Source organism: Protomyctophum parallelum, assembly GCF_964188405.1.
Source record: "Protomyctophum parallelum genome assembly, chromosome: 6".
In the NCBI taxonomy this organism is placed as follows: domain Eukaryota; kingdom Metazoa; phylum Chordata; class Actinopteri; order Myctophiformes; family Myctophidae; genus Protomyctophum; species Protomyctophum parallelum.
This window is the reverse complement of record NC_139701.1, coordinates 32,616,198-32,629,881: the sequence shown is the minus strand read 5'-3', so window position 1 is coordinate 32,629,881 and position 13,684 is coordinate 32,616,198.

Below are 13,684 nucleotides of genomic sequence, written 5' to 3'. Positions count from 1 at the left end.
CCATTCAACGTGATCAAATTACAGAAAAGGCAACTGATCTTTAACTAAAACAGGAATTAAAATAATATCTGCATCCATTACCCTTACCTTATTGACCATGTGAATACAGCCAAATGAATAGGAGTAAAACAAATATCAATTGCTTGTGTTTGCTTGACCTTTTCCTAGCATCCGCATGAAGATCTATAACACTTGTAAAATCAATAAAGAGATGTTGTTCTGTACAATTGGCCTTTTTGAATAATAGGCTAACAACATGTCTACTGGCAGAATGCAGATGGAATACGGTTATTATTATTATATTATACACACCACGGCCACCAGCATGGGCCAGTCAGTCAACCTTGGATGTCCGCACCCCGGGCTCTCATGCCAGGGCGTCAATGCAGTCACTGTGCCAGGCCCCTTCAAAGTTTGAAGATCAGCTGTGTGTGTGTGTGTGTGTGTGTGTGTGTGTGTGTGTGTGTGTGTGTGTGTGTGTGTGTGTGTGTGTGTGTGTGTGTGTGTGTGTGCGCGTGCTGATAGAGTGTCATGGATGGTTTAGCAGGGTATAAGTGCCGTGACAGACTGTTTCGTTGTGCCCATCCAACCCCTCCCTCACTTAAGCTATAGACAGTGCATTCCGCTCCACCCACCCCACAATGGAAACAGTTGATATCAGATAATAAAAGTTCCTGATCCATTTGTTCCGAGGAAGTAGCTTGCTTTCTGTTCCCCCCCCCCCCCCTCCGTACATAAACACATTTGTTTTTCCACATGCAAGGACTTGTGACGGTCACACTGTACCGTTCCAAACGCAGGAATGTGTTTTGAAGCTTTTTGTAGACTTTTTTATTTATGTTTAGCTTGCCTCTGCCATTAAACGGGATAACTTATGCCAATGTAAATTTAGTGGATGAAACGTTTGGCTTTTTTTTTTTATGCCACAATGTCGTATTTGGTTCTAAAACATACAACTTTTCCATCACGTGATGGAGCCGTGGCTGCATGGCGACTATACCTCTAGCCCACCACCCCAAGACAAGCCAATTAACGTCCAGTGGGGCTGCTCTATCATAATACATGCTGCATGGTGAATAATCATTATGTGGTCAGATGTGGAAGGGGCGCGCGGCGGGTGGCCACAATTTGCGCATTATCTCCACTGCCAAATTAACCCATTGAGGACGGGAACCCCTTCTGGTGTTTTAAGCATTATGTTATACTTTAGCTGTTGAAAAATAGCAGATCTACAAGCTACGAGCTTGTAGATCTGCTATTTTTGAAAAACTGAAAATGTGGCGCACTCATATCTTTGCTCCTGAGAGGGTCCCTGGAAAAAAACATATTTTCAGATGGGAGTCAGCGGCCAAATACAGATAATTCTGGGGGTCCTTGACATGAAAAAGGTTGAGCACCACTGACACATAGAAACATAGGTTTTTCAGAAAACTTTTAGGATTTAGAAGACATTTTATTTTAGAATGGGCCTCAGTCCTAAATGTGTTAATGGCCAAGGCAGTGGTGAGCGTGCCCTGCACCCAACCTCTGCGGGCAGCGCTCTTCAGCGCTGACTCACGGCGCCACAGCTGCCTCCGCTCCACCTTCAACTCCTGAACCCAGGCTGCAGTCACTCTCTGGTCTGTGTTCATGACAGGGCGTCGACTTGGGCACGCACTTTGCTCCAGCTCGTTCTCTGTACACTGTGATCCGGAGACAGGCTAATGCCCGGAGACGTGCACTGGGCGCCCCACCCTTGTGTGTGTGTGTGTGTGTGTGTGTGTGTGTGTGTGTGTGTGTGTGTGTGTGTGTGTGTGTGTGTGTGTGTGTGTGTGTGTGTGTGTGTGTGTGTGTGTGTGTGTGTGTGTGTGTGTGTGTGTGTGTGTGTGTGTGTGTGTGTGTGTGTGTGTCCAAGAGAGAGAGAATGAGGGGAAGACAGAGATGCATTTGTCCCCTTAAGTTAGTGATTCTCAATGTTTCTTGATTTCAAGCCCCACATTGAGAACCTCTGCCTTAAATAATATGTGCAAACACACACCTTGTCATTCCTGGTGTTTGGATTGCATCCCCAGGAGGAACATTGTAGCCAGCAACACCAGATTATGGCCAAAGGCTAAAGCCGGCCTCTGGGGTTTCCAACATTCTTGGTGCATTGACGCTCACTTTGGTGAGACAATAAAATTCCAAAGCACACCAAACAGCGGGTCGCTTGAAAATGTCAAGCGAGGCCTTCCCTGCGTTATGATCACACAAGCGTGCCAGCAAATCGGTTCTGTCGGGGTGGAAACCTTGTATGTCCAAAACCATTACATTTTTTTTTTTTTTTAAGATATTTTTTTGCGGCTTACGCCTTTTATTGATTTTTTGAAGGGACAGACAGTAGGCTGACAGGAAACAGGAGAGAGATGGGGGGATGACATGCAGTAAAGGCCGTGTCGGGCTCGGGAGTCGAACCCACGGCACACTGCGACTGGATTACCAGTCAGGTGCCCAGACCGTTACGCCACGGCCTGGGCCCAAAACCATTACATTTTAAGGGAAAAAAGAACCTGTGTACAAACACTGTCGGTGAAGCATGAAACAGGGCGTTCATTTATGAAATATGAAGATACAAGTTTTCTGCCCGACAGTGACAAAATGCAATATGCATGTTCTGATCACAGAAGAGGGCCGGCAGTCATAATGAGCTGTTATGCTCGGCTAAATTGCCTGAGAGCGGAGAGTACTAGTAGAAAGCTTTAGTACCTCATTACATGAAATGTTAATGAGTGGAATGCAGTTATTTCATTTGAAGTTTCTTTTTGTTGAGTTTTGACTCAAATCTCGACACATGTGAGTTCACTCTGCAGTAATCATACCATTCCAGTTGATAACTGGCCGGAGCAGAGAGCCTGTTCCTGAATGTTGACATTAGGATGTTGTTGCCAGGAGCTGTAGCTTGTCTCCAGCCTTTGTTTACTTGCCTTCTAGCAGATATGATGATGACCCAAGGCAGTTAGATCTCTGAAAGCCCACTGGATAATACGCCCCATTTATTCTCAAGCATTCCCAAGTCCCAGTTTGACCTCAGACATGGAACCTTCTGGCACGTTTCCAAGGTGAAACTAATCCTTGAAAGTTGATGTCTCTCATGCAGCCACACTCTCCTTCTCCCCCCCTCGCCTATACACCACATACACGCATGTGCACACACGTACGCATGCGCACGCACGCACACACACGCACACACACACAAAACCAGCAGTCCACTTTGTTCAGTGGAGCGTGAGAATTAATAATCCATTAGGTCTGTTTATGTAACGGCAGCCATGCTAATGCTAATGGCTTCTCTTTGAAGCGGGGGGCCATTACCCAACAAACGGGTCTCTGGTCCTCCATGACTGATGGATGTGTCCCACGCGTACAGGCCCATGAGCGCACGCCAGCACCCATTACATTAACCCAGACCAGGACAGACATGGGCGCTCTCTCTCTCTCTCTGTCTCATTCTTTGTGCTTTCCTCTCTCTCTCTCTCTCTCTCTCGCTTAGCTATTACAACCCATCTCGTCAAAGATAGTGGTTGTGTTGGAATCATAAAGCTGACCGGGACAAGCAATTAGCCTCCACTAATGCAGGATTCTTCGATTCACCCCGAGCAATTGTTTGCAGAGATGATAAACAGATCAATGCCGGTCCCGAAGGCACCGAGCAGCGTGATAGGTCAACGTGGCAGCATGACATCATCAGCCTGGGGTGCATGTATTGACACCTGCCAACAGTCAGACCCACGAACAATTTACAATTCAGGAATTTAGCAGACACTCTCAGCCAGAGCAGCATTGAAGTGCAAGGTCAGAGTGAAGGCATGAATTCTAGCCAACAGCGGCTAGGTAAAAGGTCAATTAACCCATTAAGACCTGAGGCCAATTATTCAAATACCTTATATATGATCAGTTAGTTCTCCTCACTTTCAAGATTTTTCTAAAATGTTCAAAAATAGCAGATATACAAGCTCACAGCGTGCCGCGAAGTGACACGCTGTGAGCTATTTTCGTCAAATAGGTCTGGTGTAGAGGGAAAATGTGGATTTACCTGGTTCTAGCAAGAACAAAAAACATGGTAATACATCAAATACATGAAAATATTCATCATGACCAATATTGATGCTCATAGCATAAGTACCAAAAATACCATCACCAAACTCTCTCTCCCTCTCTCTCTCTCTCTCTCTCTCTCTCTCTCTCTCTCTCTCTCTCTCTCTCATACAAACATATTTATTCACATATATATGAACAAAATAATACTGTTCGCACGCACGCACACGCACACACACACACTGCCTCATCCATTCCTCGAACCATCCATCCATCTACCGTGTCTTTTATCTCTTCACACCAGCAGCACACTAATCACATTCAGTCTTTGTTTAGTCGTCCATTCACTGGCGTCTTCATTGTCGTCCTTTAGTACGCAGAGCTGTTTGACATTTTGGCGATGGCTATATGAAGCTAGTCCCACTGTAATGCCCTTTGAAAATGTGATACACACAGAATCTCTTTTAGCCATTGTGAGTCATGTTTCTTTTATTTGGTCCTTTGCATATGGAGAGCTCAGTATTTCTTTACTAAAGTAAAAGTAGAAATTCAAGTAAAACACCTGTATTGAAAATAAGTATTTGTATTGAAATATAACAGCTAATCTCCGGCACTGTTAACCCGGTCGATGCCAAATCTTTCACACACACTCCCTGGATGCCATCGATGAACCTCTGCCCCAACATTTTCAGAACGACCTGTTTTAACGCCACCAAGAGGCAGACTTTTGAAAAACATTTTTTTTATATTACTCCTCCAGATTCTGTCCAAAAATCCCGCAAATCATTACACACTATCTCTATAGTCATGTGTTCAAGATGGATCTGTCCGATATTTCATATTCCATCCTAATTGGCTAACATTGGCTTTCAAAGTTTGCAGGATTGGCCCGTTTTGAACAAAAAGCCTCAAATCATGAACGGAGTTTCAGACTTTCCTACTAGGATGAGGAATATATCAAACCCTTTTCACATTGGCCTGTGAAAAGGGTGGAACAGGTGGATTTTTGCAAAACACATTGTTGGAACAAGATGCCTCAAATCATCCAATTGCCATCCAAGGCGTAAGAAGAAATGTCACCCTTTTCACATTGGCCTATTATAACGCCACCAGGAAGCCACAACCTGACCTGCCCTGGTGGAGACCTGTGCCACGAGGGGCACTTTTTCTAGGTCATAACTAAAGCTGTTAAATAATAATTTAATAACAATAAATAATTGTAGTAGAGAAAATAATGCAGTACTTGCAGTATTTGACTCTGATATGTGTAGTGGAAGTAGTAAAGTATAAATTGAAATACTCAAGTAAAGTAAAAGTAACTAGAAGTTGTACTTAAGTGCTTGATTAAATGCATTTACTGTAGTTACACTATGCCTGAAGGCACTTCATATCTTTCAGTTTCCTCTTTACCACAACTTATACATTTGTCTCATTCATGGTAAATTTAATAGCTGGAAAACGGCTGCCTTCACAAAACCCAAGCAGCCCATGAAAACATTCCACCTCAAAAGAGACAAGCAAACATTTCTAAATGGATTAGAAATGAAACAATGATGAATCTAAAAAGGAACCAAAATCACAATACCAAGACCATAAATGAATAGTGAACAAAGGAATTTAGTGGCCCAAGCAAATGCAGAAATAAAATCCTACTGAGATGAGAAACAACAAAAGTTTTTGGCTAATGGAGTCGCGAGAGGTTTCACCAGGACAGAGATGTTTCACCAGGACAGAGAGGTTTCACAAGGATAGTGGTGAAATGCATTGACCTCAGCTGATGGTGTCAACCGTTGTTGAGGCATGTAATCTGTGGGAAGATGCTAAAGGTTATTCGGTCTTGCGAGAATTCGTATGCATGAATGCACCTATGCAGTACAAACACGTCCCCCTGGTGAATTCAAAAAGCAGAGAACACTGCATCTACACTAAAGGCTTAATTATGTGGGCTTGATGAGCCCATTTGGTTGGAAGAAACATTAGCACGGTTCGTCTCACATTAACTCTTTGCATGGGTCTTTTACAGAGTAAAAGGGCAGAGGGCAACTGGGAGAAAACGGATGGCTTTCAACACGCTTGTATAGTTCAAGCAAGAAAGGGATGAAACCAAGCAAAAGGAAGAGGTTAACTTCTGTCTGTTTGTGTCCACCCCAATATGTCTTCTGTTTGTGTCCACCCCAATATGTCTTCTGTTTGTGTCCACCCCAATATGTCTTCTGTTTGTGTCCACCCCAATATGTCTTCTGTTTGTGTCCACCCCAATATGTCTTCTGTTTGTGTCCACCCCAATATGTCTTCCTGCTCCAAAGCAGAAGAAACGTCCTAGCTTGAGCAGAGGCAGAGGCAGACAGCAGTGCAATTGAAAGCAGTAGTGGAATAATAAGTACTTACTTACTTACTTGAGTACAAATATGAATTCCACAATGTCGACATGGTCCGTTACAAGTAAAAGTCCTGAAACTACACTAAGTACAGTACTGAAATCTGTATCTTTTAGAAAACAAAATAAGAATGACTGCAGCTCAACATGGAAGACATTTAGCAGAATTCATTTTGTGTAATAAAAGTGTGACTTTGAGACCCATTTCACCATGCAATGTAAATCAATGGGGGGAATATGTGGGATGAATCTTTAATCTACTGAGCAACTATCAAAGATAATATATTTATAAATAAATATTTGGAGTTACATGGCAACGTAGCTACACAACCCAAATCTCTACCAAAGTTTAATTGTGCTTTAAAAGGAGACGTACACAGATACAAGGATGAAAGAAGGGAAACAAGCAAGATAATTTCCATGAAAAGGCTTTAAGATTAAAGTATACTTTCAGAAGCCATTTAAAATACTTACTTGGCGTCATTCCAAAGCCTTCATGGTCCTTGGGCCGCAATTTAGCCCAATATGAGACCAGTTTAAGAATGAAGAGGGCCCTACCAGCAGCCTGGCCCTGCAGCCTGCAGGGATTATGAAACATCCACAAGCAACAAGTACATATAGTTACAGTAGTATAATCGTCATAAGAAAGCATGGATGACCCTTTCACAATGTGAAAATGGTATAGAAAATACTTAATATCCACTAAGATCTTAAGAATGTTAACTGCAACCCGGAATACCCGGCTATCTGTTGTATTCCTGTGGCTACAGTATAACTGCGTACTGTACTGGGTTCATTGGGACCACAGCACTACTTCACCACTGCAGCACATAAAACCCTCCGGTCTCCACAGCTGTGGGCCATCACAGGAAACAATAAAAAGACTCTTAAATTGCTCTGACCTTTTTAGAGAATGTTATTTGCTCCGCATCAAATGGTCTCCTTGGTTAAGTTAGCCCCACTACGCACCTGGGGCATGAGGTGTGTGTACGTATGTGCGCGTGCCTGCGTGCCTGTGTGTGTGTGTGTGTGTGTGTGTGTGTGTGTGTGGCAAGCAGATGCCACCTCAAGCTTGGCCCTTCCATCATAGGGGTTTAATAGGCCATAACAATAAAACAGGCATATTGGGGCAGCCCAGGGGAAATCAACAGTACTGTATGCTCACACACGCACAAACACGCCAGGCAGGCAGGGATATAGGCAGTGAAGCCAGGCCTAATTTAAAGTGCACCTCCCCTCTCTCTATTCTCCTTCTCTTTTCCTCATACTTTTTCTTCATATCTCCCTCTCTCTCTCTCTCTCTCTCTCTTTCCTTCTCTCTCTCTCTATCTCTCTCTCTCTCGCTGTTTTTTTTGTGCATTCTGGTTGCTTCCTGATCAATGGGGGTTTATGAGATACGGCTCCAAACAAAGACAGCGGCCGGGGAGGAGAGTGGGATGCACGGTTGACATGCGTGCTCAAGCACGTGTGTCTCTGTGATGTCTTACCTTGACTGTACTTTCATTCAAAGTGTGTTTGCATGTCTGCATCTGTGTCCATTTATGTGACACGCGTGTCCATAGGCGTGTGAAAAAGCTGTGCATGTGTGCGTAGCTACCAGTATGTGTGCTTGCGCGTACGCACGCGCGCCTGTGTGTGTGCAGATACTATGGCAGGGAGCCCATATGTTGCATTATGCAGTGGGAGTTGTTAACATCTGTGTCAGTTATGACAGTGGGGCTGCCCTCACCCCATCTCTCTCTCTCTCTCTCTCTCTCTCCCCCTCCTCTCCCTGTTCCTCCATCCCTCCATCTCTCCCTTCATCTTCACCCCACCATCCTTTTCATCTGTCAACCATTGTTTATGTTGTCCTCTCCTCTGTGAGCGGCGATGCCTTCTCACATTCTGGCTTCATATTTGTAGAGCACAGCTGGTATGCTGGCACTCCATTTTTCATGAAAATGAACCCCCGCTCCCGAGATGAGTCTTGTCTCTGGGCCTTATTTTGGGAACACGGCAAACACATTGTTCTCACAATGGACAAGGTGCGACTACCAATTACCGCCACCCTTTGTCGTTTGGAGGAAATATTTGCTATCATCTGGGCTATTGTTTGACACAATGCCAGCTGAAGCCATAGACTCCTCAATGGAATAATCCCAATGTGTTATTCCTTTGGCACAGGATAATTCACTCAATGGATGCCAATATGAATAGAGCTGGTCCTGACTTCATAGAAATTCCTCTTTAACCACTTAAACCATACAGTATATACCTTGTCATGCAATGAATAGTGAATATAATGTGTCTTTATTAGAAAGGATCCTTTGAGATGGAGCATCTCCTCCTTGCTAATTTGAAAAAACTTTGAAAGAATTGAAAACTTTTGAAAAGTGTTGAAAAATGTGTGGATAACAAGGATGCTGCTTGGGTTTGGTTAAGAATGGACTAGAAGAGTGATTATGTTTTACACACAAACACACTGTGGGCAACTTGACCAAGGGCTTTAACTAAAGATGATGGTTTTCTACACTGTAGGTTAAATGAGCACTGAGCATTTTGCTGTGCACTACCAGCAGAGCCATCTGGTGACCTGGGCATGTGTTGTTGTCCTGCTGCCAGGAAGCTCAGGTGTCATCTGGTCTCTATGACCGCTGGGCCTGCTATGGCCATTCTCAAACCTTTTCATTTCAAGGACCCTCAGTTTCATTATGCATTTGGCCACAAACCCCCATTGTGTGTGTGTGTGTGTGTGTGTGTGTGTGTGTGTGTGTGTGTGTGTGTGTGTGTGTGTGTGTGTGTGTGTGTGTGTGTGTGTGTGTGCATGCGTGTTCGCCTCCGTGCACGATTCTGTATCGATGCAGCGGCAAGACATTGATTGTAGTCGATTGTAGCCAATCAATTATGTCAAGGAGAGTGATTATACATACATCACAGCAGCTTCTGTATAAAAATTAAAAAGGTATTTCGATATGTATCTGAATTATCTGAGCTTGTATTAAATGATGAACCATCATCCATGTTGTGTAGTAATACAGAAATACTGTATGTATACAGTAGATGCATCGTAGAATCGAATCAAATCGAAGAGTTAAGAGGTTAATTGTAATTGTATCATGAGGCCTGTGCCGATGCACACGCACTGTGTGTGTGTGTGTGTGTGTGTGTGTGTGTGTGTGTGTGTGTGTGTGTGTGTGTGTGTGTGTGTGTGTGTGTGTGTTCTGTTCGCGCACGTGCGTGTGTGTAGTGCATGCACTAGGGAGAATTAGTTTGTTTGTGTACAGAATGTCAGTCTGTATGTGTTTTAGAGTATTTGTTTATGATGTTTCCATATTGGACTGTACTGTATGTCACAAAGTAGCAGCAGCTGAAAGCAGCTTATGGAGACACCCTGTCAAATGTCAATCCTGTCTAGATACCATGATTGACAGCTAGGGATTGACTGTCACAAATGTCAGTCAATGGGCTTCCGAAACATGCACGCGTAGTGCGCACACACACATGCACACAAGCACGCACATATACAGACACTATAGGCATACTAACTTCTGCGCACACACACACACACACACACACACACACACACACAGACATGTACATGTGTCATGTGTGGGAACACACACACAGTGCACATTGGTGTCCACAATGTGACATATAACCACATCACTCTAAAACGCTCTCTTTACATGGTGCTGAGGGCCATTCACTCCTGTTCACTATGTAGTCAAGCACATATAGCAATCTCTAGAACAGGGTCATCTGTGACCCTGTCACACACACACACACACACACACTCGCACACACACATGCACACATACAGTATGCACACATAAACATTTACACCTAAGCACACACGCACGCACACATTCAGACATTTTTACATACAGACATACCCACACATGATATAGTATACCGCATATAGATGGATACCCACAACCGTTTGCAATACATGCAAGGACGCACGCACGCACACACGCACGCACGCACGCAGGCATGCACGCAGGCATGCACGCACGCACTCACGCACGCACGCACGCACACTCTGTCTGTAAGCAGATTGCTCCATATTCAAGGCCATGGCTGGGTATTAACCTGTGTGCCTGGGACAGCATGATGTGCCAATGAATCGTGCTTTGTATTTGCCATTATACTGTGAATAGGGCCGTGGGGAATTATAGGTGCAGGCGGTGTGTCTGCAGGCTGCGCAGATAGAGAGGTGACCCCCGGTGTGTTCCCACTGAGTCCTGCTGCACAGTGTAATGGTCCAAAGGTTGCAAATTGAGACCTCGCTCTGCTCAGCTATACTGATAGGATTCTATCTGATTCACAGGCTGCTTCTTGAAAGTCCTCTGTGTGTGCGTGCGTGCGTGCGTGCGTGTGCATGCTATTTCTTTTAACTTAATACACTGTACAGCCCTGTAATAGTTATGAAGTATTGGCATAAAATATACCTATATTAACAAACTCATTATGCAGAATGGCCCATTTGACAATTTTATTATTCGACTATAATTTATAATGGATTAATGTGTTCATCATTTTAACGTTGCAGCTGCTAAAGGTGCAGGGGTATATTAATTATACTTCATGTGCTTCTGGTGCTTCTGTGTGTTCTGCATGTGTCCGAAAGCCAGAGCCTGTGGCGCAGTGGTATACAGTTCCTGCCTATTGTGGAGGTTGCGGGTTCAAATCCACCGTGGTGCACTCGTCGTGGTCATGTGTCTACACATTATATACATGCACAATTGTACCGTGTTTGGGAGAAGGAAGGAAGCCGGGAGGTGAGAATTGTCACTGCACATAATCCTATAGCGGATGAGGCGCCACATGTCAGCAGCCAGCAGTGTGTTTGGCTCTACCTCCTCCCATGGGGGCTCCTCACTGGTAGAGGTGAGTCGGTAGGATTAGGATATAAACACCAGCAGTGACAACACAGAAATGTGTGTGTCGAGAGAGAGAGGCATAACGACTCAATTGGGGAGAAAAGGGGGTAAAAAGCAAAGAAAAAAGAGAGAGAAAAGAAATTGAAAGCCAGAGAGTGAGGAGAGACGGAGCAGATGCTACAGATGAGACAGATGATAGTCTGAATGCGTCACGCGTCTCTCTGTGTCATTGTTGTGCCTTTTGAAAATAGCGTGTGTTGACCGTCCCTTGGGCAATCCCTTTGCACACAGCCGTCTCATGTCTCACATACTGTGTTCAGTGTGGGGAGAAATCTTATTGTATTAAATCCAATCCAATCACAGCTTGTTTTTTTACAGCCCGCTGGCTGCTATTATAGTGCGTGTGTGTGTGTGTGTGTGTGTGTGCGTGCGTGCGTGCATGCGTGCGTGCGTGCGTGCGTGCGTGCGTGTGCACATGTGTGCACATGTGTGTGCATGCATGTGTGTTCACCTGCATTGTTGGTGATGTGTGATCACACTCTGTATGTACATGTGTGTTAATATCTGTTGAGGTTTCACTGTGGGTTATAACATGGCAATGTGTGATCACACCTCTTTGACACGTAAAAACAGGGCGTACAGTGCACAGTAAAAAGATCACAGGGTTTCATCCATTTGTAACTCTCAGAGTTCAATTAACGCTGAGACTTTTACTATGATATTACTGGGATTGTGGCAGGAACAGTCTCCAAAGGACAGGGATAATGTACACATGTGGACCTGTCTCCATTTGCTGCAATCTGCAATCAAATGAATGAATAATGTAATGAATTTCATTACGAGGCACATTAACTGCTTCTATACTGTATATAATTCGTTGACCGGGTTCTCCCAGGGGTCTATCCTTGGCCCCCTTCTTTTGACTCTACTCCAAATATCTTGTGACGTAGAGCAGTGGTTTTCAACCATTTTCATATCAAGGCGCATTATTAAGTCGCTATTTGTGTCACGGACCACCATTTGATGGGATTTAGCATCTTAGACTCAAATCTAAAGAATATTTTGTTCCATGCTTTTGGCAAACAAGTAAAATAACAATTCTTCTACATTTTCTAATTGTATAGACTTCTTGTAAATGAAGTGATGCAGATGTTTAACAGTAATTTAACTCTTGAGAGCGTAAAATGTCTGCCATTGTGTAATGTGTATGCCATTTTACGCTCTCAAGAGTCAAAGATCTATATGGGTGCATTTGGTTACCAACTCTCCATCGTTTAGCTGGGGACCACCTGGAACCCCCTCAGGGACCACTGGTTGAAAACCACTGATGTGGAGCTTGTAGAGCTGCTGTCTTTGTGGAATGGTGTCCTATTGTGACATGCCCAGAATAATTATACATGCAGTCTGGAACTTATTACAATGAATAAAACCTTATTTTAACCAATCTACAGTAAATATAGTATAATATATTAATTATGTAACTTTCCTTTTCGATTTGAACCCGGGTCTCCTGCGTACTGTAAGTGCTTAGCACTGAGCACTGGGCACTGCACTGAGCACTGAGCACTGGGCACTCCCCCCCCCCCCCCCCCCCCATTTTCCCTCACTGTATATTGTATCTTTTCCCTTTTTTGCTTCCCATATGATGAATTCCTGTTCTGTACTTTAGCTACATAGAAATGTCTATTTGTATTTTGTATGTCTCTAAATGTCTGTATGTCTTTAAATGTTTTGATGAATTGAACAATGTGGACCCTGTTGTAAACAAGTGTAATGCTTAATTGGGTCGTCCACTCACAGTTGACAGTCTTTGTATTGAGTTTGTGCTTAAAATGTACTGTAAATTCTACAAACTGTTAATAAATATTTCAATCAATTAAAAAAAAAACTGCACTGGGCACTGAGCACTGGGCACTGAGCACTGGGCACTGCACTGAGCACTGAGCACTGGGCACTGCACTGAGCACTGGGCACTGGGGGGAAATTAATAATACAGCTTCAATAGACGTTAACTGCAGTGATACTCTTCCACTCACCGACTGGTTGACAAAGTACTCCTGTCTGACGTCACATGCACCATCACCCCCGGTCGGCCAAGCCGGCCTCCCTCTGGCCTCAGCGGTAGAAATTTGGCCTCTCGTGTTGGAGACCTGGGTTCGAATCCTGGGTAGGATATAAAAGTTACAGATTGCAGCTTTAATAGGGTGGCGGACAGGTATTAATGGAGGGTTTTAAGACACTATTTGCCATGGTGTATTTATGACACCACTCAGAAGGTAGTGACCATACTGACCTTGCCCTGTGGATTAATGGACCACATCAATGCCTGGAAGACCCCGAACCAAGCTGTGTCTTAAGGGGCCGTGTCCACAGAAATATTTTTTTCTCATAG